The 27,951-nt window shown below is 32.0% G+C and overlaps 2 long non-coding RNA genes across 2 annotated transcripts; one reads left to right on the top strand and one right to left on the bottom strand.

Moving 5' to 3' along the window:
* Nucleotides 1-6,756: 6,756 nt before the first annotated feature.
* LOC127730922 (uncharacterized) lies at nucleotides 6,757-12,409 on the bottom strand. The gene is made up of 3 exons (XR_007995371.1): nucleotides 12,205-12,409; nucleotides 8,178-8,263; nucleotides 6,757-6,809 (listed from the first exon to the last, which is right to left on the bottom strand). It is a non-coding gene; the product is annotated as an uncharacterized LOC127730922 (long non-coding RNA).
* Nucleotides 12,410-17,906: 5,497 nt separating this feature from the next.
* LOC127730921 (uncharacterized) lies at nucleotides 17,907-24,283 on the top strand. Its single transcript, XR_007995370.1, has 2 exons — nucleotides 17,907-18,081; nucleotides 23,886-24,283. It is a non-coding gene; the product is annotated as an uncharacterized LOC127730921 (long non-coding RNA).
* Nucleotides 24,284-27,951: the final 3,668 nt, after the last annotated feature.

Here is a 27,951-nt window from a genome sequence, read left to right as displayed (position 1 = left end):
AAGCCTTAAGCTGTGATGTGGTTATGATATGTTTGTTAACTTCTAGTATATGACTCTCTGTGGGGCGCATGGACTTGAATGTAGATGAATTTAAAATTTCATTCTTAAGAACGTCCGTGTAGTATTTACGGCATACCACCACCACATTGTTGGCTGCTTTGTCGGCCGGTACAAACACAAACCGCTTTGAAAGTTCTTGAAGTTTATTTCTTAATCTGGAAATAGGCGTATTATGTACTCTATTATTTACTTCTAAATGTAATATTCTATTATCTACCACATTTATACATTTATTTAAATAAGAATCAAGAGATTTTTTTATCAGATTTATCAGATTTTTCCCGTTTACACCAATTTTTACAAAATGAGGAAAGAGCATCTTTGGTGACCTGACGACACTGTTTCCAATCTATTTTAGATGGAGGACGATATTTTGGTCCTTTTTTCCAAAAGTATTTAACCTCTCTGTCCTGGACGATATTGAGGTCCCCCGTAATAACATGGCCATAGGGAACATATCTAAACTTCGACGATTGACAGTTTCAAGTTAAAGGAGTATTATTTTCTACATTGACGTCTGATGTTACCGGCGTATAATTAAAAATTAAACTTCTGCTGGGTTTTTTGTATGTGTATGAAATAATAGGTGGTTCTGTGTTATCAAAATAGGGAGGTATGAAGTTTTGAACGGTAGAGTCATTAAATATACTAGATAAGTTGATAAAATCAATACCTCTGCTAATATATTTAATTTTTAGAAAATGACGATTATGATCTTCAGGTTTGTCGATACGCGGGAACAGCCTATGATGGCAATAGGCTGTAATTATACGCGAATATTCATACAGCGGGCTGAAGAAAGAGATGGTGTCACACTCCTTGAAAATATCATGTAATTTACTAATTGGTATTTGACCCAGTTTACATAATAATTGATGCCTACCATTGTTTTTAAATATAGATAGATTACCAAGTGTATAATTTATACGATGTTTAATTCGTTGATTTTGATTGATACGTTTGCCATGAGACCTATTATTTCGTTGTCTTTTATCCATAATATTCATGATATCAATAGAAGAAGTTGTAGATATGTTCCCTTGTCCAAGTATATTGTCATTTAGACCCAGGGGATAAGCTGTTTGACTATCATTGGAACACCACTCTATAATATCTTTTGTTCATTATGAAAACGGATAATGCTACCTTTTTAACATAATGTAAAAAAAGAAAATGTTATATTAATTTATGCCTTAACACCCCCATGAAACTTGACAGTACTAAAAAGCAAAATATTTCGATTCACAAAGTCCTTCCTCTACATGTTTAAGGAAAGTGACATATTTAATTGACTTTACATGAAATGACAAAAGATGTTGAATAAGAAGCAAAAAATGTTCACTCTACACTCTCAACTGGTAAACTTGTCTTTACAGGTTATATTGGTCATCATCTATGTATGTTTCAGTCCTTTTACAATGTTGCTTGTTCTTATACGTTGTGTTATGTTGTTTCAGTTTTACATGTCCTCATTCTGTAATCACTATATATATATATGGATCACCTCTCGTGTTATGAAAAAAGTGTATGCAAATATTTTCTGCAATACATTGAAAAGGTACAGATGCTATGAGTAAAACGAGATGTGGTGTATGTGTCAATGAGACAACAACCCAACAACAAAAATATTCTTAACACATATATGTATGTTTAAGAATTCTTGTGTAGTCCAATAGCACATATTGTTTATTTATATATCAGTGTCAGTGACTTGATACATGTATTTACCTATTGATGCATTCCGTCCGAAAAATTAGTTGTGTGAAGATCCCAAGCAGTTTATTTGCATATAAAAACTGATATTAAAATAAATTCCTGTATAACAAATTCAGAGAATGAGACACTATCCTATTAAAAAAAGCCACAAGAGATATTAGTGGTTGGTTAAGATTTATTTTAAATCTTAAGAATGACCAAAGTAGCTTAAAATAAGCAAACAAAGACAGAAGATGTCAAGGGGCAATATACAAAAATTACAAGGTCGCGTAAACACAGTGGAAAAAAATAACAAAAGAAAAGAAAATAACAGTCCACATAGCACTACACCGAAAATTACCTTGTAAACATTGAGCAACACGAATCCATAGAAGATCAGATAGAACTTATGAACAATTTCATATCTGTCTAATTTCAAACTCGAAGTTCACTCCCCGACAGCAAAGAGTAAAGATAAGAATGTTGCAGTACTTCGGTAGTCTATGAAACAAAAAATTAGAAGTCTACAGGTCAGCAAAGAATTTGACTACTTATGATACAAATTGTTTTTAATCAGAGTCGGTGATTGTAAGTCTTAAAAAAACTGCGACAAAAACCAGATTCAAACTCATATTCAATATTTTATGGCAGCAACAAGTGATTTCAATAACACTAATAATGTACGTTCATTCAGGAAATTCATGCAAAGGTTCCATAAATGATACTTTAATTCTAGGTCAATCAAAAATTAAACGTAATATTAAATTAAAACAGATATAATTACATGGAATAATTTAGATAGAATAAAGGTGTGAAGTACGCGCTATAGTGCAACAGCAATAAAGTGTTCAGCCCCATTTTAATATGCGAAGACCCAACCAATAATGCAGTTTCGTCATAATGTTTTCCTTAATACCATGGGATTTGAAGACGGAATCAAATTACTGTGATTGGAGCCCAGATAATTATTATCTAGAATATAAAAGTCCAAACAAATACTTCTTAAATTTGTATCATGCGGAGGCTATTTAGACCGAAAACAAAATGTGAGTGCTTGTTATTTCATTATTATTATTATTATTACAAGGCATTTTTAAAGCGCATTATATAATACTACAATTACTCTAAGCGCTTTACATGTTAAAACAAATATACACAAGTTCGTACAAACACGAAACTACAAAGTTAAAAATAGACCAAAATATGTTAAAAAGCATACAACATCAAATCAACTATCAAAAGTTAAGACTCTAAAACTTCATCAACTTGGTTAAAAATTAAATAAAAGAATTATTAATGAATAAGTAAAAATTTCAATACTTGTTATCTATTAAATATTCCTAAAATTGGTGAATGCTACTACTATTTTGTATTTAAAAATAAGTTACTAAAAGACATAGGCTTATAATAAAATGTTATATCAAAATATACAGAAACACATCAAATCAGACTAAAATGTACTAAATATTACTTTAGCAAATCAACATCCGTCAAATACAATCAATCACGGTTCCAGGTCTTAACTATAAGCGATCTAGAAATGCAACTTTGAATAAATGCGTCTTTAGTCCTTTCTTGAATAGTTCTAGCGATTGTTCATTTCTAAGATTTGTTGGAAGGCTATTCCACAGAGTCCCGGCCGCCACATCAAACCTCCGTTCACCATACATTTTTGTCCGTGCATTTTTTGGCATCTTGATTAAAGCAGCATTTTCAGATCGCAACGATCGTGCTGGTTTGTAAAAATGTATGAGTTCACTCAGATACGCAGGTGCAAGTCCATGCAAGGCTTTGAATGCGTAAAGCAACAGTTTATACTGGCATCGGAATTTAAATGGTAGCCAATGAAGAGTCATAAGTGTTGGGGTTATATGTTCAAACTTCTTTTTGCGGGTTACTAGCCTGGCAGCGGTGTTCTGAACACGCTGAAGTTTGGATAGACTCGAGGCATTCACACCATACATTAAAGCATTACCATAATCAAGTCGCGACGTGACAAGAGAGCATACAAGAGTATGCTAATTGAATATTTTTAGTCAACTCTTTAGCGAAAATGTACTAGACTAAAAATGTCTCACTGTCGGTTGAAACACCATGCAAATATTAAAGTTGTAAGTCACGGTAATCAGTTTCCCCACGAGACAAAATCGGACATTTGACAAAATTCCACTGGCAATATTTTTTATTAATGAAAATTTGTTTTATTTCTTTTCTAAACATGTTAATTGACTATTTTTGTTTTCCTGATTGAATTCTTTTGCCCAGTGCTTTTGTTTAAATAAAGTTCTGGTCAGGGTTAAAATAATATGATTTTTCAAGATTCAGGATTCAATATTTTATCATAGTCTCATCATATACAATTACACATATTTACACAATAAAATATTCATACAGGTACTTAAAACATACATGCATAACAACAAACTTTAAATTAACATTGTTTGTGCCAATCTTAAAAGATTTATGAGAGACTGTACAAGCAATATTAAAAAACAATTCGATATTGTACATATTATATATAATATATATTTGCTTAAGAATATCATTAAAATACAGCATAATCAACTATATAAAAAAAACATTTCTTCTGATTAAAATGTTATAGCAGGTTCTGGCGACACTTTCAAAAACTTTATCATTATTGAATAAAAAAAAAAAAATTTCATTATCTGATAAAACGTTTAAATTTGCAGCTTCATAAAACAATATGTGTCTAAGATCTTCGTATAATGGACATTTTAGTAATACATGTAGCTCATCTTCAATACTATCATTACAGTAAAAACATGTTCTTTTGTGAATTTCTTTTCTTTCATATCTACCCGTTTCTATTCTAAGGGGAGCAACTCCACATCTAAATTTAGCAAAAACACTCCTAAATTTAGGTGGCTATTTACATTTTATGTAAGGTTCAGTACAATAATCATATTTAAATAACTTATATGTTCTTAATTTATTACCTTGAGTCACGGTAATCAGTTTCCCCACGAGACAAAATCGGACATTTGACAAAATTCCACTGGCAATATTTTTATGTTCTTAATTTATTACCTTTAGCATACGCATATACTCTATTACTCCAATCTATTTTATATTTATCAAACATTATTGTTTCAAATTGTACAATACTATATAGGATTTTTTTTTCTGAGACAAGTGCCTATGAATACTACTCTTATTTAATACATTAGTTTCAAAGTTGCAATATCCATGAAATTTACGATTTTTAAACATTTCCTTAACTCTATGGCTCCAATTCTTAATTCTATCTGTAGCTTTTTTAATTGACCATTTGAAAACTTTAAAATTTATTCTATTATGAGTCATATTTGAACATCTTGTCCAGTGTCTAACCAGTAAATTAATCTATCATTTAAAATATTACAATACATTTTATATGCAAATGGAGCTAAAGTTATACCTCTGTAAGATAATGGGTCTCTTGGATCTGAGGTTGAGCATTTTGATATTGGGGTTATAATTCCTTTGTTCCACATATAAGGGACAGTGCCCTTCTTAAAACATAAATTAAAAAGTTTGTGTAATACACATATAACAATGTTATTTTTACATAATTCTGCCTGAATAAGGTCAGTACCAGGGCTTTTACCATTCTTTGCCTTCATTAACACTCTAAACACCTCATTGATTGAAATTTCTTCATCAAGTCAGGGATTTGTAAACACTGGACACTTTTAATTTGCAAAACACTCATTTGCAAATCCGCCGCCGCCTCTCCTTACACCTACAGTGTCGTGTATATAACCAAAATGTGCAGAATTACATGGGAATCAATAATTTCATTGCTTTTCTGCTGTTATTATTATATATATTTTGTAATTTGATTTAGAAAAACATGGGATTTTCAATATCCCATGGGATACGGCAAATCCCATGGGATTGACCATTATCCCATGGGATTTTGGTTAAATCCCATAGGATTTTTTTGGGTCCCATGGGATAATTGTAGTCCCATGGGATATTTGTTGTCCCATGGGACCAAAAAAATCCCATGTGACTATAATTATCCCATGGGATTTTTAATATCCCATGGGACAAAATAAAATCCTATGGAATTCAAATTATTAATATACAGTAATGTGTATGTTACAATGAATTCTGTTTGGTAGTAAAAAGTTTATAATATAAATATTAGTGTATTTTGAGTTTTTTCATTTATTCACAAACATGTTTTTAATTTGTTTATATGACAATAAAGATTATTATTATTTTGGAAAGTATAATAATATTTAAAGTTAAAAAATAAAATCCTTTAACTGAAATAAAATGATGACATGTCTTAATAAAAGAAAAAAATATTGATTTGAAATCTTTGTCTTGTTTGTTTTATTATGAAAAATAGAACTGAAAAAAATATTTCATATTCTGACTGAATAAATTGACAAAGCACAGTTAATAGTTTACTCTTTTAATGAGGTAAAGTTTTCTTTGTTATAGTTCCATTGCAATACATGAATATGCAAACAATTTGAATCTTGTACCTTTGTGGTGTTCATAATATTACGTTTATATTTGCAAATTTATAAAATAAACACTTTTCCTGTTAAGTTTTAGTTTTCTTGTTTCAGCTTGCTATGTTCAATTATTCAGTCCACTACATAAGAGTCAAGTAAATACATTATTTCATCCACTAGAATATTCCTACAATTCTTAGACAAAAAATTTTTGCAATCTGTTCTTCAAATATCCTCCTCCGTACATCTTTATTGGATGGAGCGATTTAAATGAGTGGACAAAGCAAGTTCATTTGGACAACAAATTACTAATATATTTGTTCATTCCTCCCTTCTTTCAATTGATAATTACGTTGTTGCATTTACAAGATTTAGTTCTTGTGCATCTATGATCATGATAATATGAATCCTTTTTGTTTATAGTCATTATGTTGAAATTTCCTCTTTCTTATGTAGGAAAAAAACACATTCCATTTCAAATTAATAAAAAAGTCACACTATATAGAAAAATATCAACTTTAAGTTTTCTGTTCATTATTGACCTGTTGAATGATGATCATGAAAACCAAGATGTCTGACCTACAAATACACAAAACTCAAAAATTATAAATGAAGAGAAATACAGCAATAAAATGGCTACTTTATCATGTTTATGTACATTTTGATAAAACTTTCATTTGAATATTTAAAATTGTAAGTACTCTTATTTCTGTGCTTTGTGTCTATGGTTTTCATATTAGTTGTTTTTGTGCCTTGTTGCAGTCTTTTGAGTTAAGCCAATTGCAATAAATGTTTACAGTTTGTTCAAAGGTTGTGCTGTTATTAAAACCACTGTCCTAGGTTAGGGGTGGGATGGGTGCTCACAAAATGTTTATTTTATTAGTTGATATTTGCTATGAATTAGCTGTCAGTAACTGTGAGTACTAATAGATCTGTATGTTGAGTCTTTTTTGTTACAGGGAAAGAATAAATGTCCAGCCACATCCGGTCTGTGTTTTTGGTAGCTGTTTTTCTGCTTTGTTGCATTCTAATGAGTTAATAAAATTGAGAATGAAAACGGGAATGTATAAAAATAACCTGACCCAAGAGCAGAAAAAAGCCCTTTTCAACTGATTTTATAGTTTTTATATTGAACTGACACTTACACCACTGTCCTTAATTAGAGGGGGATTTGGTGCCAGCAAACATGTTAAACCATGCCACATTTTGTAAGTGTCTGTCCCAAGTCAGGGGTCTATTATTCAGTGGTTGTCAATTGTTGCTATATATCATATTTGTTTTTTGTTTATTGTTTTGTGCAAAAATCAGGCACTTAGCTTTCGCCTTTGTGGTGTATCCCCCAAGCATGTTTAGTATGGATAGACATTATGCCCTTTTTAAATGACGCCATGCCCTTTTTGAATTGTTTTACATTTTTTTTTTTGAATTTCATGGCCTTTTATAGATTACTATGCAGTATAGGGTTTGCTTATTGTCGAAGGCTGTACAGTGAACTAATTTTGTTAAATTTCATGTCATTTGATCCTTATTGGAGAAAAGTCTCAATGGCAATCATACCGCTTCTTATTTTCATATCAACCCTGCCATATTTTGCCTGTCTGAAATCAGGAGCCTGTACATAGTTCAGTGGTTGATGTTGGTTCACGTCCGTCATATTTGTTTTTTCATAACTTGTTCATTTTTATGAATTAGTCTGGTATATTTGAAGTTTGAATTGATGTTTTGTTCCAAATTTTGTTTGTGGTGTCTTTTATAGATGACTATATCATGTATAGGTTATGGGTTTTCTCATTATTTACAGGTCATCATTGGCCTCTAATAAGTAATTGCATTGCTTTCATCCACTTAATTAAACTCTGGTGGATAGTTTTCTCATTTACCATACCACATCTTATCTTCATAATAATCATTATTCAAGGGCAATAACTTTTATAGAAGTGGACTTACCATTTAGGCTTTGTTGACGTCTGAAATCTATTTTTGTTGATAATCTCTTTTGTTTATAGTTTCCCTTTATCTTTAATGTTCTTGCCCTACACATAAAAGGGTAAACATTATCATTTAATGACAATAACTACTATTACATAATTAGTAGGCAACTGACAATTTTGGATCATTTGTATATCATGTCATGCTCATCATTTTTTTTGTTTAATATTATCAATATTCTATGAAAATGAGGTCACAGTAATATTAACCTTGGCAGACAGACAACTTCTTATTCTTATATGACACCTTGCAGTCATTCCATACACTTACAAGTAGACATATGCTTATAATATCTGATAAAAAGAAAAAACCAAGAAAACTTAGCATTGACCAAAGAACCATAAAATACGGTCATAGTTATATAAATCTGCCAGACAGACATGCACACCTTACAATCGTTACATCCGCCAAATATAATTTACCTGTTGCTTAAAGCATATGATAAACTGACAAAACAATGCAAACTTTTCATTGACCAATGAACCATGAAAATGAGGTCAAGGTCATATAAAACATGCCAGACAGACATGTGCATCTTTCAATCATTCCATTCACCAAATATAGGGGCCTTATTGCTTACAGTATCCGAAAAATAGACCAAACCACAAAAACTAAACATTGTCCAATGTACTATGAAAATAAAGTCAAGGTAAGACGAAACTTCTCAGTCAAACATATCATGATATGCACCTTACTATCATTCCATACACCAAATATAGTTGACCTATTGCTAATTTGAAAATAAGAAAATAGAAAAACTGACCAAAAAACAAAAAAATAACATTGAGCAATGAACCATAAAAATGAGGTCAAGGTCGAATAAAACATGCCAGACTAACATGTACATCCTTAAAAATTTTCATACACCAAATATACTTGACATGTTGCATACAGTATTAGAATAAAATGCTCCGCTGGGTGCAGCTTGATACGACCGCAGAGTTAGAACCCTGAACAGCTGGTTAAGTATGGACACAACATTCAAGCTTGATACAGCTCTGAATTTGGATTGCGATTAAATATTTGACACAGCATAGGTTTCTGACACAGAATGAATGTGGTCTAAGAACTTAAAATTTTTTAATTTACCTATTATGGTCCAATATCCAAAATCTAAATACATACACGGTTAGATTCAGCATATCAAAGAACCCCAAGAATTCAATTTTTGTTAAAATCAAACTAAGTTTAATTTTGAACCCTTTGGACCTTAATGTAGACCAATTTGAAAACGGGACCAAAAATTAAGAATCTAAATACACGGTTAAATTCAGCATATCAAAGAAGCCCAATATTTCAATTTTTGATGAAATCAATTGCAAATCATATCATTATTATTTGCTTTTATACATAAATAAAAAATAACCAACTTAAAATGGAAAATTTTAAAGAAAAAAAATAGGAAAAAAAAATGCCCCTCCATTTTTTTAATCCCCTTATGATTCATCACCCCCAAACTCAATCCCAGCCTTCCCTTTGTAGTATGGTACCTTGCAGTACAATTTCAGAAAGATCCATACACTTGAACACAAGTTATTGTCTGGAAACTAGAAAAATGCTTGTTTTTTTTTCCCTTTTTGGCCCCAAATTCCTAAACGTTTAGGGCAATTACCCCCAAACTCAAACCCAGCTTTCCCTTTGAGATATGGAACCTTTAAGTACAATTTCATAAAGATTCATACACTTACACACAAGTTATTGTCCTGAAACTAGAAAAAGGCTTGTTTTTTGCCCCTAATTCCTAATATTTTGAGGCAATTACCCCCAAAATCAATTCCAGCCTTCCCTTTGTGGTATGGTACCTTGCAGTACAATTTCAGAGAGATCCATATACTTGAACACAAGTTATTGTCTGGAAACTAGAAAAATGCTTATTTTTTGCCCCTTTTTGGCCCCTTATTCCTAAACGTTTTGGGAAATTACCCCCAAACTCAATTCCAGCTTTCCCTTTGTGATATGGAACCTTGTAGTACAATTTCAGATAGATCCATACACTTACACACAAGTAATTGTCATGAAACTAGAAAAATGCTTGTTTTTTGCCCCTTTTTTGGCTCCTAATTCCTAAAATTTTGAGGCAATTACCCCCAAAATCAATCCCAGCATTCCCTTTGTGATATGGAACCTTGTGGTACAATGTCAGAGAGATCCATACACTAACACACAAGTTATTGTCTGGAAGTTACAAAAATGCTTATTTTTGGCCCCTTTTTGGCCCTTAATTCCTTAACTGTTGGTACCATAACCCCAAAAATCATTCCGAACCTTCCTTTTGTGGTATTGAACCTTATGGTAAAATTTCATATAGATCCATTCACTTAAACTAAAGTTATTGTGCGAAAACCAATGTGTCTTCGGACGAAGACGCCAATGTCATACCAATATACGACTGCAAAAATTTTTTGCGGCCGTATAAAAACTGGACATTTTTACCTAGGAATAGTGATGTCTTGGACTAGGAAAATTAGTCTGGGGACATAAATTACTGACATCAGACTAAATATACTAGTAAATTCTGTATCCATGGACTTTTTATACTAGTTATATTTGTCTGACCAGACAATTTTTACAAGGACTAATTTATCTCTTACACTAGTTCTCAGAGAGACATGTCACCTTACCTTGACACATAATTCTGACTCTGAACAAACCAGTATTTGCTCTTACTCCTTAATAATACTGCGTGCTTAGGGGAGAAGCAGCAAATACCAACTTTAAAGTCTTTGGTTTTACCCTGTTGGGTTCAAAATAAACAACCTTCTGCACTTGAGGTTAACACGCTACCACGAGACCAGGCAGTATAATATAAGGAGTTTACCCAAGATTTAAAGTTTCCAAGTTTTTGCAAAAACTGGATCAAAATCATCATTGAAAAGCAATAACTTTGTAATAAGATTTACAAATGTAAGTTTTTCTTTAAATATTACAGTTTTAGAGATAAAAAGGCAAATTCAAGAAATATGAAGAAAAAAAAAAGGTAAAAATCTGTATTTAAGGCAACAACTCCTTTGAGTCAGCTGCCAGTTTTGATGCCATTTAAAATGGACAGTAGATTTTATTTTTCAACATTCTGATCATTTCTACCCTTGTCAGATATCGTCTATCTATTTTGGCCTTTTGTAGCTTATTACGCAGTTTGGCTGTTTAGCCCATTGTTGAAATCTGTACGGTGACCTATATAGTTGTTAACTTCTGTCTTTAGTTTCTGTTGAAGAGCCTACGGTGACCTATATAGTTGTTAACTTCTACGTCTTTAGTTTCTGTTGAAGAGCCGTCACATTGGCAATGTCCAATGATACCATATTTGTATATGTTTTTGTCATGAAGGTGTAAGGGAGTTACCATTTGATTTTTATGGGGGGGGGGGGGGGTAGGATGAAAAATGTTGTCCTGCATTTTTTTTAAGTTGTAATCTCTGTCCTGCCTTTATATTTTTCACTCTATTCGATCCTGCCTTTTTTTTTTTATTAGTTTATCCTGACTTTTTTTTACATAAATTGTCATCCTGCCTTTTTTTTTTTGCTATGTTGCTCATCCTGCCTTTTTTTTTTTTACTCAAAACTCCTGTCCTGCTTTTTTTACAAATTTCATCCTAGCTCCCCCCCCCCCCCCCCCCTCATAAAAATCAAATGGAAGCTCCATAAGGAGACAACCTTTTGACTTTCTGGTGGGATAAAAAGTGGAGACAGATTTTTCATCACCTGGCCTGGTTAGTTTTTCAGGGTTCGTAAGGATAGAAAATCCGGCAAATTGTAACAATTAAACCCCTGCTGTACGACCATATTTGCCAAAAGATTAGTCGAAAAATTTATGACGTCTTGCAAGGCTATTTTAACTTTTTTCTGGCCACATGATAGTCAAAGTTGTGACTGAGTGCGGAAATATGAAGATAGATAGATAGATAGATAGATAGAAAAAAAATTAAAATAGTCTTGCAAGACGTCATAATTATTTTGACTACCTAAAGATGTAACCTAATTCTTACTTGTTTGGGGAAAAGGAGAATTAACCGAACCACTATTCAATCTAAATCAGTGAACTGAATTATTGTCTTTTGCAGTAGTCCGAGTCGACATCTGTAACTAATCATGCAAATTGATAGTCAACAGTATACCTTTTTCAAAATGTCAGCTTACGACAAAGAATCACTGGTGATAGGGGAGTGTAACCAATAAATTGATCCTAAATCAGATAAGATATACAAGGTGATAGGACGTGCCGCTGGAATAGGTCACTTTTTCCAGCTTGAAAATATGGGAATAGGTGGGGAAAACTGTCAGAAATATATGATCAGGTCGATAAAGTTCCAATTACTTGTATATGTACTTGTATATGCAAAGCCCTGTCATTTTTTCACAGCCGAAAGTCTCGCCGTAAGTAAACATTACACACAGAATCTTAGCCTTAAATATTCCACTTTTCCAACACACCCCACGAAACCCAACCAATATGGGAAAAGGTTACAATTTTACCGACGCAATATATGAAAAGGTATACATTTTTAAGATCTAAATTATATGAAAAGGGTGGGGTAACAGAACCCAAGCGACACCCCTATCAATTAAGTATTGAAGTGCCCCCTCCCCCTCCCCACCCCCCCCCCCCCCCCCCCCCCGATGTATTTTACTGCTACAATCACGCGACCGTTGCTGAGCAGAGAACCATACTTTCAAGCCAGGGTCAGTCTATACTAACAGTTAGTATAGAAAGTCCCTGTAAAAAGGCAGGCAAATCCTAACAGTACTGTAACTTAATGATACATGTATATCAAGTTACAGCACCTCACCCAGCACAGTTAGCACACTGCATGGTGTGTGTCAGTCTTATAATTAAAACTGTGTAGGTTCATATCGTTTGATTCAACGTTTTTTCGGATATTTTTAGGACCGTTGTCAACATGGTCAAATCCGACCTGCCACTTTGCAACCTGACCTGCAAAAATATAATTCGACTAAAAACAAAGCCAGTCAAAATTGCTTTTTGAGACTGGGCGACTGAAAAAGTTTTAAAATGTGACCTTGTGACCCTACTTGGAATTCTCCATTCATCGGCGTGTGTCGGTGTGGCTAAAAAGGGGGCATTGTTTTTTTTTCTTGGGACAAAAAATTGTTTCTATCATTGTTAAAAAAAAATCAAGACCAATCATAAACTTTTTTTTCAAAACTCAGTGTCGTATTTTATTGTTTTCCCAACAATGTTTAATAAAAGCTTAAAATGTTTGTTTCACTTCCCTCTGACTTCCCTCCTGATTTTTTTTCTCAAGAAATTATAGAATCTGTAAATGGATATATGTCTGTAGTCACGGTCATGCATTTAGATAAGAAATTCCAGCATGCATCATCAAAAAATTATGTGTATTTGTGACATCAACAAAACTGAAACATTATATTATTTCCCAGTAATTATGTAAATCATTTTGATTTACAAGTATATATGTCTGGGACTTATGCATGTATATATCTCACAGGCACTTGTCTCAGAAAAAAAAATCTATATACTTTAATTAAGGTATATAGGGGAAAAAATCTGAGACAAGTGCCTGTGATATATCTGTCAGTCCTAGAATAATAAATATAATAATTGTATCTTAATCTTTGGAAAAATCCCATTATTAAATTGTTAAATTCTTTTACTTCATAATTATGTCAAAGTATACTTTTTAAAGTTTTAAATTTTAAAGTTAAAATAAATATTCCGTTTTGATCTAAGGAAAAAAAAATTAAACTGTAATGACATGGTCAGTCAACGGATTTGTTGCATGGCTGATTACAGGTAATTAAAGCATGCAGTGATTTTCCATTACGACAGTGCGTGTACCCTGGGGTGTGTATAACGTTTTAGAAATACCATAGTTTTCTAGAGAACATCCTGTCGATGTGTAATACAGATTGATGACATTACACAAAATTTCTTTCGTTAAATATATAGTTAAGTATCTGTGTCCATTCCCTGTTGCAACACTACAAATTTTTCGAAGAAAAAATGTTAAAATTTGAAGAAAAAAAAATCATTTATATAAAATAAAGAAGAAAAAAAGTAGCAAATAAACTTATGTTATTTGCCTATCCTGCAGTAGACAAGAAATTGAGGATGAATACCATTTCTTCTCAGTCTGTCCATGCTATACATCATTGAGGGATACCTATATACAAAATATTAATAAAAATCTTAATTTCAATTTTATTAAATTGCAGTCACCTATAACACTGAGGCATATGACCGCACTTTTAAATAGCAGTCTGCCAGTCATTATAAATATCACCATAAAGTATATTAATGATTGTTTTTTATTGAGAACATCTGTATAACTTATGTTTCTAAAAATACATGAATATTGTTTTTACAAAAAGAAGTTTAATACATTTTTCATTTTGTATGTAATAATTGAAGCCATTTCGAAATATAAGAAATCTTCACATAGTCGGGAAATTTTCAATTCAAGTTATTTCATTTGAAAACGTTAAAAAATATAGATCTTATTCGATGTAAAATGTGGCGTCCTTGGATATCAAAACCCCGTTTAAATAGGGTTTGTCTACTTTCGTCTATTGTCGAACATTCTATAATCAAGGATTTGTACAAATCCTTGCTATAATATAATGAATCGCGTCGCCAATATCACCACAATTACATAAATTACAAATACAATCTTCTCCTAAACATTTCTAACAATTTCAATAGGAAATTTTGAGTCGAAACTGAAGTACCAAATCTAAAAAAAGAATCACTATTTTTTATAGTAGTAGGCGACGAAAACTTAACTGTTTATAATCTATTTTTTCTCCTAAATTAATTGAAACTCTTGAAATGATTTAACATTATCTATAGACAGCTTACAAATTCAAATCTTTTTAGAAGTATATGAGTGTATAGTAATAATTTGTTCATTAACCCCCCTTTTTTCTTCTATAAAATTACATTGTAATCGATTTTGTTTCCAAATTTGTGTTTGCTGGGATTGACACTTAGAACGTACAACATAAAGTAACAAGTAAAAAGTCACGATTCAGTTTTGGGATATTTTTTTCTTTGAATAAACTTAATTTTAAAAACGTTTCAGCATTTTTCTGAAATATTTTTAAAAGGAAACGGACTTGTAAACAAAATTTATTTTTGAATATTAATATTGAACAATGATTGTTAAGAAAACAATCTGCCAAAGTGGTTTGGTAATTAACTGGCTTCATGCTGTCAAAAATGTCTCCTTTTTATAAGTTTTTGATAAAAAAAAAAAAACTATTTGAAGGCGAATTAATCATTTCCTCAACTAAATACATTTATCTATAAATAAAGTCAATTCGTCAAGAACTTTCTCTCATATATTTAAACAATTGTAAAATAATTAATTTAAACTTTTGTACTGCGACTTTCTGTCCGTTTACCAATACTTATTCCTTGTTAGGTTTTTTCATATCCATTTACGAATACTTATAATGTGATAATTTTCGGAAGCTTTTATCCTATTTTCATATCAAACAACCATGTTACCCGTAGAACGGAGTTAAGTACAAATTTAGGAATTTAGTACTTAAAATTTTCAACAACAAAATTTTATACTTTCATTTACCTGGATTTTGTTCTACGCTTCGAAGCCGCCACCCTGTATCAAACATAGCCAACACCTCGCATGGCGTATTCACGATGTTGAGGGATTGACAATATACAATCAAAGTTAGCAATATACAGCAAGTAAGTAATTGGGTGTTGAATGCCAGTAAATCTGAATTTGTAAATTGAATTTAACCTGTTTAGAATGTGTATTGGTGAATTGTTTAATAAAATTACACACATAAGATAATCTGGGCTGATATGCATAAAACCACTTTAAGTTCAAAGTATCAATGAAACTGGGTCTGCATGAAAAAATGACTTATCACATAATACCAGAACCTATGTTTACTGTTAGATGATAAGAAAATATAGCTGTAGGCCTAGTTTACAAATTATTTATTCTTTTAATTTCTATTTGACTGTCTGGGTGCTTCTTATGTGTTTTAAATATTTGCGTTTTGTATGCTATAGTTAAGTTTTATAGACTGTTGTACGTCATTTGGTCGTTTTTAAGTTTTTGCCATGGCGTTGTCAGTATGTCTTCGACCTATAAGTTTTATATAATCTGCATCTCTTGTGCTGTATTTTAAAATGTATCTTTACACATTCATCAATACACCAAAAAATATGAATAAAGCTTTCGTATATATAAAAATAAGGAGATGTGGTATGATTGGTAATGAAACAACTATCCGGGATATTTTGAGACAAAGTGCACGTATCAGCAGTCAGCCGAAACCACTAAGCGTTTTGCATCCATACGTTGTTTTTTTTTCGGGATACTGACTGCATAGTAAATTATCAATGTACTAGTTAATGTTCTCGAGGGATGACCCTATTACAGAGACATATATACACATATTACGTGTCAGTAACATTCTCGACACGGTTCATTTTTACGGCGGCTCAGTTTTGTCTTAAGAATAAACATAATTGATAAGTTTCTTTCCCCTGCATTCCTCGATCGCACTTGTAAATAGCACATTGGTCTCAAGACATTGGTACACTAAACGTTACAACACTTGCCGTCAGTACTCAAAATTGGAAAAATATTAAATAAGAAGGTATAGAAAATTAATGCATAGGCCTACACACTATTATCAACCACAGACATGATGTTTTTCTCAATTTGCCTAAATCGTTATTCCGCAATACAACGAGGGTGAAAACCCACCACTTTGAACACAGTCACAGGCACCGGCATGTTGTGAATTTGAAAGTTCAAATAGGGGGGGGGGGGGGGGGGGGGAGGGGGCCCGGGCCCCCTTTTTCTTGGGAAAAATTTGGTTGATTATATAGGGATCACTGAAGCATGACTGGAGCCGGCCCTCTCTTATGAAAAGTTCTGGATCCGCCACTGCATATTCATAAAATAAACCAACATAAAATTATCCAAAAGATGAATAATACTTAATACTTACGACTAAGATTGATTATAAGTATACTTGAGTCGGTTTTACAAAAAAAAAAATACAAGTAATCGTATAAAGTATACTGTATTGTACATGACTTAATTACTATCAATATTATTTGTAAGTTTTTTTGTGAAACTGACTGCTGAATTGTTTTTCCATGCTTATGGTACATCTAAGTCGTATGCTTTTTATAAAACCACCTCCAGGGTGTAATGTCTGCTCGCCCATAGAATCTGTTTGTAGATATAGGAAGATGTGGTATGAGTGCCAATGAGACAACTATCCATCCAATTCACAATTTATAAAAGTAAACCATTATAGGTCAAGGTACGGTCTTTAACACAGAGCCTAGTTTTTATCAAAAAATAAATATATTGATATTAATAGTATATAGGTTAAATAATTTATTCATACATTTTTAATTGACTGACCTAGAATTATCATGATTATTGAGGAATTTAAACCATGCATTCCTATTTTTAAAAAGGGACAAAAATAAAATTTATATATAATAACAGGGTGATACAAATGAGAAAAACTCAAGAAATTGTTTTCAATTAAGATAAATACATGCAGTTAATAATGGTTTCCAGTTGTTTTTTAAAGCAGAGGCAGATTTAGTTTAAAGTTGGAAAAAATTTTTTGTACCAACAAAAATAAATACACGAAGTTAATCCAGAATTATGTGTTTATCATTTTTTTTTTTTATGTTTAGGTTGCCAGCAATATGAAAAGAACAATGCAGTTCAAAAGTCAAAATGTGGATAAGCTGCAGTACAAGGTCCTACTTTTGCAGATTTTCATATTTTGCATGAATGAATTTGAAGTTTATATCATGAAGGGCAGAGAAAGAAAAGAAACACTTCAATTTTCCTGCTTCTGAAAGATCTTGTTCGGTAAGTTTTATGCTCTGTTTTGATAGTGTTTGTGCGTCCATCTGTCTTTCTCTAAATTGTATTCACTTAAAGTTTTTGGTTACAGTTCACCATGAGACTGAACTTCAGTTAGTAACTTGTGGTTTTACATGTATATACTTAAAATTTAGTACTTTAAAATGTTCATGTATTTTTGTCGAGCCTGCAACTTTTGTCGCAGAAAGCTCGACATAGGGATAGTGATCCGGTGGTGGCTACGGCGGTGGCGTTAGCTAACTTCCTAAAAGCTTTTTATTTTAGAAGGTGGAAGACCTGGATGCTTCATACTTTGTATATAGATGCCTCATGCATGTCATGATACCAATTCTGTCTGAAACATGTCCATTGTCCTTGACCTCATTTTCATGGTTCAGTGACTACTTGAAAAAAAAGTTCAGATTTTTTTGAATGTTAATTTCTCTCATATTATGAGTAATATGATAACTATATTTGGTATGTGCGTACCTTGCAAGGTCCTCATGCTCGTCAGAGAGTTTACACTTGACCTAGACCTCATTTCATGGATCAGTGAACAAGAACTTAGTCTTAGATGCATGATTTTTACTGAGGATGACCTTGAGGTCACTCCGATGTATTGCTATCGCCTAAATTTCCATTATGCAAATTAGTTTTGGGATTTCAACCGATCTATAAAAATTATAGATCCGCGGTCATTACAAGGGAAAAAAGTGCATTTTTATGCCTGCGATTCCGTTCTCCGTTCGTACGATGTTTCATCAAAAAATGGAATCATTTCAGTTGTTGATTTAGTACTGAAAATTTGACTGAATTATCTCCTTATTAAATACGGTTTTATATGTTTAATAGGTGTTTAAGAAAGAGGTCAGGTGCTCATGTTCATTCATAAAATTATCGTTCATTCATGAATTTATCGTAAAATCAAAATCACTACACAGGTCACACAGGTTGTATACGTAGTCAAAAGATTACCTGTATAGTATCTAAAAATAGACAAACTTAACTGACTCCCCTTACTGTAGTGTGTGATAACATTTTGTGAGGGAATTCGATGTTTGCTATACCACTGTTCATTTCAACGCACTTTATGACGATACCACTTTATCAATATGAATGAAATTTTTTGCAGTGTTTTAAGAAATAATTTTACTTTAAAATCGCGTATCATTTGTGAACTATTAAATGTTTTACAAGGACGAATTTTCTGTATAAAGTCAATAATTGTGTGAACTTTTGAAGCCCAAACTTTTTATAGCCTTAAATACGCTAATGAAAGATCCGAAAACTATACCCATACAGAACGCCATGTTTTTGAAATTGTAGCAAAACTTTTGGTTGACAAATTTTAATTCGTTATTGCATAAATATTAACTTGAAATATCTGTCATTTTCTCCCTACCCAGTTTACCTCTATTACTCATTATGATGTGGACTTGACATTGTTATTGAATCTTATGCAATTTGATTGGATTAAGTTATTATTAGATTACCTTTAAACTGTTCATGCTTTTTCGTACGAGTATATTGATTAAATCAGAGCGTGCATGAATGTGTACAGAAAATTAAATGACCTGCAAACTGGACACTGGACCAGTCCATATTACGTTTTATCAATGAATAGATTTTTTTTATTTCCCAAATTACAGGGCCCATAAAGGGCATAAAATCAGATACAATTGATTTACATAATTGGTAACAACAACAATAATAGCGGCATATAAATAGATATTTAGTATATAAGCATTGGTCAGAATCAGATAAACGAAACTTAAGGTATGAAAGGTAACAATTGCCACTTTTTTATCTTTTCACATAATTTTCCACATACACATTAGATAAATTATTTTTGATAGCCTATTGCGGAGAAAAAAGAGAAAGTTTACTGTATTAACGTTCTATTCCATTAAATACGCCATTTTTCGAAGATAAATGCAGAAAAACATTTATGAACGGCTACGCCAGGTAAAATTGTTGTTTATCCTAAAAAAAAATACAATTTTCAGTTTCATTAGAATATTATAATAATAATAAATCCCAAATTTATGTAGTCATTAGATAAAGTCTGTATATGTCCGATCTGCCTATTTTTGGACATCAAAAGACAATACGATCGTTTTAAGGTCAATTTCGTCTACCTCACACAATCTTGTTAGGCACTATAATGAAATGGACCTGAAATTTATTTCACATGTTTCCTGAAAATTGATAAATATCAAAGCAACATAGAGCTGTTTGTTCTAGTTCGTATAATGACAATTTAATGTCATGTTTGTTTGTGATGACCCCCCTTTTCGGGATTGCATCAGAATTATAGTTATCTCGTATCGCATGAGGATGACACATGTCAACTGAGCAATTATGTTTGGGACTTAGTTTTAAGAAATGATGTCAAAGTAACATTATGAAAATATTTTTAGTAAGCTGAAATATATATTTATTTTTTACATGTTTATGTCTTTTAAGATATTTTATTTCTGTCCCGTTTTTCAACATTAGCGTCTGGAAAGTTGAAATGTTTTAACTGAGTGGTTAATTTAAATTAATTATGAAAATGGTTAAAATTAAATCAATAAAGGAAATTATTGCCCAGTTACAAACACTACCAGGGGATAATCCATAATGATTTTTTTTTCAGTTATATGTTTCAGCACATGTATAATTAACCCCAACTTTAGCCTGGTAAACTTGTTGTCTCCTTGTAAAATATAAAACATATTTAAAATGATTTCCTGCTAAAGTCTTATATTGATATAAAGTTAAAACCGTCTTGCTTCTCACTAGTCAACACTCCTGTCCTGTCAGGTTTAATTCTTATATATATGGATGAAAAATAAAAGTCCACAAAACATTAACATGGCAGCAATTGCTTTTACAGCCTTTAAGACTTTGATTTTTTTTTTACAGAAGAGTGTCCACCATGCACTTGCATTACACTATAATAATAGTAGAATAGTATGATATACAAATAGATGAAAATTATATATACATGCAACCGTAATATTAATATAATATATAACAACAAACCAGTGTATTCTCTGGAACTATTATTATATTAGTATAATAGTCTAAGGTATACTGATTTGTATCACTACAATATAATAGTTATTACGGTGAGGTTGAATTTCCTGTCATTTATTCATCATCCAAGCACGAACTTGTATTAGAAAAAAAATCTCTGTAAATTAACCTCAGTTTCAGGTATTGAGATGTGATCTGTTTCTGTGACATGTGCTTTTGACCATCCACAAGAACCTGCGGTCATCCGATGTTCAGTACTTCAGTACTTTGATTTTATTAGTTGTTAGTGGCTTTGTACTAGCTGTCAGTAACTGCGAGTACTCTCAGATCTATACTTAGTGTCTTTTTGTTGTTTGGATGTACAAGTACCCGGCCACTTCCACTTGTATTTGTAGTATTTGTATTTTTATCCATCTGATGAGTTAAGCCTCTTTCAACTGATTTTTATAGTTCGTTCTTATGTTGTACTGTTACACCACTGTCCCAGGTTAGGGGAAGGGTTGGGATCCCGCTAACATGTTTAACCCCGCCACATTCTGTATGTATGTGCCTGTCCCAAGTCAGGAGCCTGTAATTCAGTGGTTGTCGTTTGTTTATGCGTTACATATTTGTTTTTTGTTCATTTTTTGTACATAAATTAGGCCGTTAGTTTTCTCGTTTGAATTGTTTTACATTGTCATTTCGGGGCCTTTTATAGCTGACTGCAGTATGGGCTTTGCTCATTGTTGAAGGCCGTACGGTGACCTATAGTTGTTAATTTCTGTGTCATTTGGTCACTTGTGGAGAGTTGTTGTCTCATTTGCAATCATACCACATCTTCTTTTTTATATTTTAGGTTAAGTTTTGGTGGTCAAGTCCATATCTCAGATACTATAAGCAATAGGTCTAGTATATTCGGTGTATGGAAGGACTGTAAGGTGTACATGACCAACTGGCAGGTGTCATCTGACCTTGACCTCATTTTCATGGTTCAGTGGTTATAGTTAAGTTTTTGTGTTTTGGTCTGTTTTTCTTATACTGTATGCAATAGGTCTACTATATTTGGTGTATGGAATGATTTTAAGGTGTACATGTCTAGCTGGCAGGTGTCATCTGACCTTGTCCTCATTTTCATGGTTCAGTAGTCAAAGTTAAATTTTTGAGTTTTGGTCTTTTTTTCTAATACTAAATGCAATAGTTCAACTATATTTGGTGTATGGAAACATTTTATGATGTACATGTATGTCAGTCTCGCAGGTTTTATTTGACCATGACCTCATTTTCACGGTTCATTGCTCAGTGTTAAGTTTTTGTGTTTTGGTCTGTTTTTCTTAATCTATAAGCAATAGGTCAGCTATATGTGTTGTATGGAAGGATTGTAAGCTGTACATGTCTGCCTGGCATGGTTCATCTGCCCTACACCTCATTTTCATGGTTCATTGGTCAATGTTTAGTTTTCTTGGTTAAGTCTGCTTCTTAGACAATGTTAGAAACTATAAGCAATAGTTCAACTGTATTTAGTATATTGAATGATTGTAAGGTGTACATATATTTCTTGTCAGGTTCATATGACCTTGAATTCATTTTCTTGGATCATGTTGAGTTTATGTGATAGTTGTAGTAAAGCTTTATATTTAGGACTATCAACATGATATTAATGATTAGTAAGGAAGGCGCAACATTTCAGCGTGTGCACTCTTGTTTATACATTATACACCACATTTACTGTTTTTACCCTGATTTTATGAATCACTGAACATAGAAATGTCATAATGTGAAATTATAGTACATTCTTAGGTTAAAGTTTTAGGTTAAGGTATATAGCTTACCATAAAGTTGAATTTCATACACATGTTCATTATGTGTTGAATTTTTAAATTCAGTGCCAAACTAAGATTTTGAGCCTGATTACATGATTGACTAGACATTGACACATGCTAGTGTTTACCAGGCATGGTGTCCTGTATTAGGAATTTGTCATGTACTATAAAGAACGTTAATAGTACTCGCTGAGTATGGAGTTTTTGTGAAAGTTTAATATTAGTGAGATTTTTGCATGACATCCTGTCAACTGCTTGTTGATCATGTTTATACATGTCTTAAATTTAATATCTGACACATTGGTGTTTTGTGAACTTGGAAATAAGTTATTTGATAGAATAATAATGTTTTGAGATTATCAAAATAAAAAATATCCCATTTTTACTAAAAATGATTAAGTTTAAAAAAAAAGAAGATTTAGGATATATGTATAACCATATATAAAAATGAGACAGCAACCGAACAACACAAAAATAAGAAAAAAAAACAATATAATTTTTTGTATCAATGTTATAATTTCATGTCCAAAGAGTTCAATGTATTTTCTAATTGAAATAAAACACAAGTGGAACTCTTTCAGAACTTCAGAAGCTTGAAGAAGTGCTGTTTCTATTGTTGGTTTTCTGTATAATATATTGCAAATTCTTGTGAAAAATGGAATTTTATTGTAATTGCCTAAAGTTTTAACATTGATCTATATATATATATATATAACTGGGTAAAATACCCAAATGTTATAAAGAAGAATACATAAATTGATTGTTATATAATATTAGAATAGGAAGATGTGGTATATTGCTAATTTGACAACTCTCCATCAGAGACCAAAGGATGTAGGAGGTTAGCAACTGATGACACTGGACAACCTTCAACAATCAGTAAAATCCATACCGCATAGCTATTTTTATTGAAAATCATATGTTATTGCTACATGTATGCAAACAATTTTTTATTATCCATAACTTCGGATTTTATTGGTTCTTTTTCAGAAGGATTGAAATTCATCACTTAGAATAAAAAGAGAAAACACAGAAACAAGACCAAAATAAATTCAAAGACAAAAGTCAGATCAGTTATTATTTTCATCACTCAGTCAATGAATTGAAGTTCTATTAAATATCTAAAGATATTAAAACCACAATAATGACTATGTTCTGTGCTGAATGGCCAAAAAGTGGACTATACATTACGATCACACAATGCTGGATGATAAGAAACTATTAATTTTTTGGGTGGAGGGATATCCTGAAAAAAAATTGATTTATGTAAAAAGCTACTAGTATGTTAAGCCTATTAATAGAGTTTTCATTGATTTCAAATGGGAAAAATTGTGTTTCAAAAAAGTATTCTAGAATTCATAAATAAACATATATTGATACTTACATTATCTGCTTTGTTGTTTAAAAGTTTAGTTTTGAACAGTTATAGAACAATATAATTGCATTAACATTTCCAAGGAAAAAAAGATATTCAACTAAAAAGATTCATCTTAAAACAATTTACTACCAAACAGAATTCATTGTAACATACACATTTATTTACTGTATATTTATAATTTGAATCCCATAGGATTTTATTTTATCCCATGTGTCCCATGGGATATTAAAAATCCCATGGGATAATTATAGTCTCATGGGATTTTTTTTGTCCCATGGGACAACAAATATCCTATGGGACTACAATTATCCCATGGGACCCCAAAAAATCCTATGGGATTTAACCAAAATCCCATGGGATAATGGTCAATCCCATGGGATTTGCCCTATCCCATGGGATTTTGAAAATCCCATGTTTTTCTAAATCAAATTACAAAATATCTATAATAATAACAGCAGAAAAGCAATTAAATTATTGAATCCCATGTAATTCCGCACATTTTGGTTATATACACGACACTGTAGCTCTAAGGAGAGGCGACGGCGGATTTGCAAATGAGTGTTTTGCAAATTAAAAGTGTCCAGTGTTCGTATACAATACTATACAAATCCTTGATCAACTTGATTACATATAATATTTTCTCTTATGTCAAAATTTTCAATCTTATTACAATTATTATCTACATTCAAAAGCACATTTTGGTTAAGTAAATTATGAAAACAGTTTTTCCATTTATCTAACACTATACATGTATCTAAATTGTCTGTTATTGAACCATCATCTTGTACCACTTCATTAGGTATATTCGATTGCCTCTCATGGCCAATGCCAATCCTGCCAACTTTTTGCCATAATTGTTTACAGTCAGTTTCACTCAATTTAGCCAGTTCTTCCCGGCCTCTGTGCCAATATTGTCTTTTCGACTGTTGGACGGATATATCGAAGTTTTTGCGTTTTTCAATAAAAATATGTCAGAATTTGTTAAGATGTAAAATCAATTACCAAGCGATAATCCCTTTAGGAATGTAGGACAGAAAGTCACAGGACAAAAAGTCACGGACAAAAAGTCACAGGACAAAAGTCACATGACAAAAAGTCACGGACAAAAAGTCACAGGACAAAAAGTCACAATTCAGTTTTGAGATTATTTTTCTTTGAACAAGAAAAAACTAATTTAAAAAGAAATATTTTGTTTTTTTTTTCTTAAACTATTATTTATAAAGAAACTTTGTAATTAAAATTTATGCAATAAATATTAATAATGATCAAATAATTGCTATGAAAACAAAATATCAAACAGGCTTGATCCTTAAATGGCTTCATGGTGCCAAGAAATATATCCTTTGCACGATTAAAATTAAAAAAAAATTCATTTATCAAGGCTTATGAACAATTTCCTTAACTTAAAAATGAATAAAAAGAAAATATTTCAAGATCTTTCTCTTATATATTCAAACAATTGTCAACAAACTATTTGTGACTTTTTGTCCTATCAAATTTGTGACTTAATGTCCTGTGACTTTTTGTCCTGTGACTTTCTGTCCGTTTACCTCCCTTTAGAACTTCACCTCCGGCAAATTTCAGGTGATCGGAGGGCAATAAATTACGTAATCGCACACCTGTGAATCCACAGTCACAACTCTAAGGAATTTTAAAATTACCGGAGAATCGGAAAATCAGTGGTAGATTATATTCTTACTCCACAGGACCAAATAAATGATATCATAGATTTCCAAGTTCATACAATGTCAAATATTATATCTCGATTGCTTTAGCTGGTTACGAAACTATTCCGGATCATTCATTGTTAGAATGCACGATATCAACATATGCTGAAAACACTGATACAATTGAACAATTAAGTAAACAAGAGCGGTTAAAAGCGCCGAGAATCCTTGATCAACTTGATTACATATAATATTTTCTCTTATGTCAAAATTTTCAATCTTATTACAATTATTATCTACATTCAAAAGCACATTTTGGTTAAGTAAATTATGAAAACAGTTTTTCCATTTATCTAACACTATACATGTATCTAAATTGTCTGTTATTGAACCATCATCTTGTACCACTTCATTAGGTATATTCGATTGCCTCTCATGGCCAATGCCAATCCTGCCAACTTTTTGCCATAATTGTTTACAGTCAGTTTCACTCAATTTAGCCAGTTCTTCCCGGCCTCTGTGCCAATATTGTCTTTTCGACTGTTGGACGGATATATCGAAGTTTTTGCGTTTTTCAATAAAAATATGTCAGAATTTGTTAAGATGTAAAATCAATTACATTTAACAGGAAACAAAACGTAGGTATCAACTAGAAAAACCAGTTACATTATCTCGAGGGACATAATTTGAAAGATTTCTGGAAATCGATAGGGAAGCTAGGACAAATAAATGAACGTAAAACGCAGCATACATATCAGGTTCGAACATAAAACGATGAAATTACAAATGACACTGATACCGTGCTTGAAAGGTGGAGAACAGAATATGAATCGGCATGCAATAGCATCGAATCATGTAATAACTAGGATGATACGTTTCTATTGATTTATTTTTTAAAGCAAGTGCAATTAACCAAAATTTTAACGATTTTAATAATGATGACAAATTCATTTTTCTGATGTCATATGACTCTATACAACCCTTTTTAGCGAAATCTTTATATTTTATGTTTAATCGCAGAAAATATTGTGTATAGTATGTTCTTTTATTGTAAAAGCTTTATTTATTCATTTTTAATAAAATTGAGAATGGAAATGGGGAATGTGTCAAAGAGACAACAACCTGACCATAGAGCAGACACCAGCCAGAGGCCACCAATGGGTCTTCAATGCAGCGAGAAACTCCCGCACCCGGAGGCGTCCTTCAGCTGGCCCCTAAACAAATATGTATACTAGTTCAGTGATAATGGACGTCATACTAAACTCCAAATTATACACAAGAAACTAAAATTAAAAATGATACAAGACTAACAAAGGCCAGAGGCTCCTGACAAGGGACAGGCGCAAAAATGCGGCGGGGTTAAACATGTTTTTTGAGATCTCAACCCTCCCCTATACCTCTAGCCAATGTAGAAAAAACAAACGTACAACAGTACGCACAGTAAAACTCAGTTTAAGAGAAGTCCGAGTCCGATGTCAGAATAGGAAACAAAAGAAAATAAACAAAAAGACAATAATACATAAATAACAACAGACTACTAGCAGTTACTGACATGCCAGCTCCAGACCTCAATTAAACTGATTGAAAGATTATGTCTTCATCATATGAATATCAGGCACAATCCCTCCTGTTAGGGGTTTAGTATTATACCATCATAAAATATATGAGAAGAACTTAACCCGTGTCATGCTAATTAATGAATGTTTAGAATAAGTCTTTAATCGAAAGTGTCTCATAAGTCAGATGTGGCTGGATACCGACATTTTAACTTAAATTTAAATATTATATGTATTTTTATACTTATATTATGATGTATGATATTGTTTTATATTGGTATGTGACACTATAATGAAATATTCTGTCTGTCTTTATAGCTGACTATACGGTATGTATTTTCTCATCGTTGAAGGCCGTACGGTTGCCTATAATTGCATACATCCACTTCATTTGAACTTTGGTGGATAGTTGTGTCATTGGCAATAATACCACATCTCTTAATTTTTATACATAT

The sequence above is a fragment of the Mytilus californianus genome, unplaced genomic scaffold (assembly GCF_021869535.1).
Source record: "Mytilus californianus isolate M0D057914Y unplaced genomic scaffold, xbMytCali1.0.p SCAF_2, whole genome shotgun sequence".
NCBI classification, from domain to species: Eukaryota; Metazoa; Mollusca; class Bivalvia; order Mytilida; family Mytilidae; genus Mytilus; species Mytilus californianus.
Note: the sequence above shows the minus strand (reverse complement) of the source record. Positions and strands in the feature narration are given on the sequence as shown.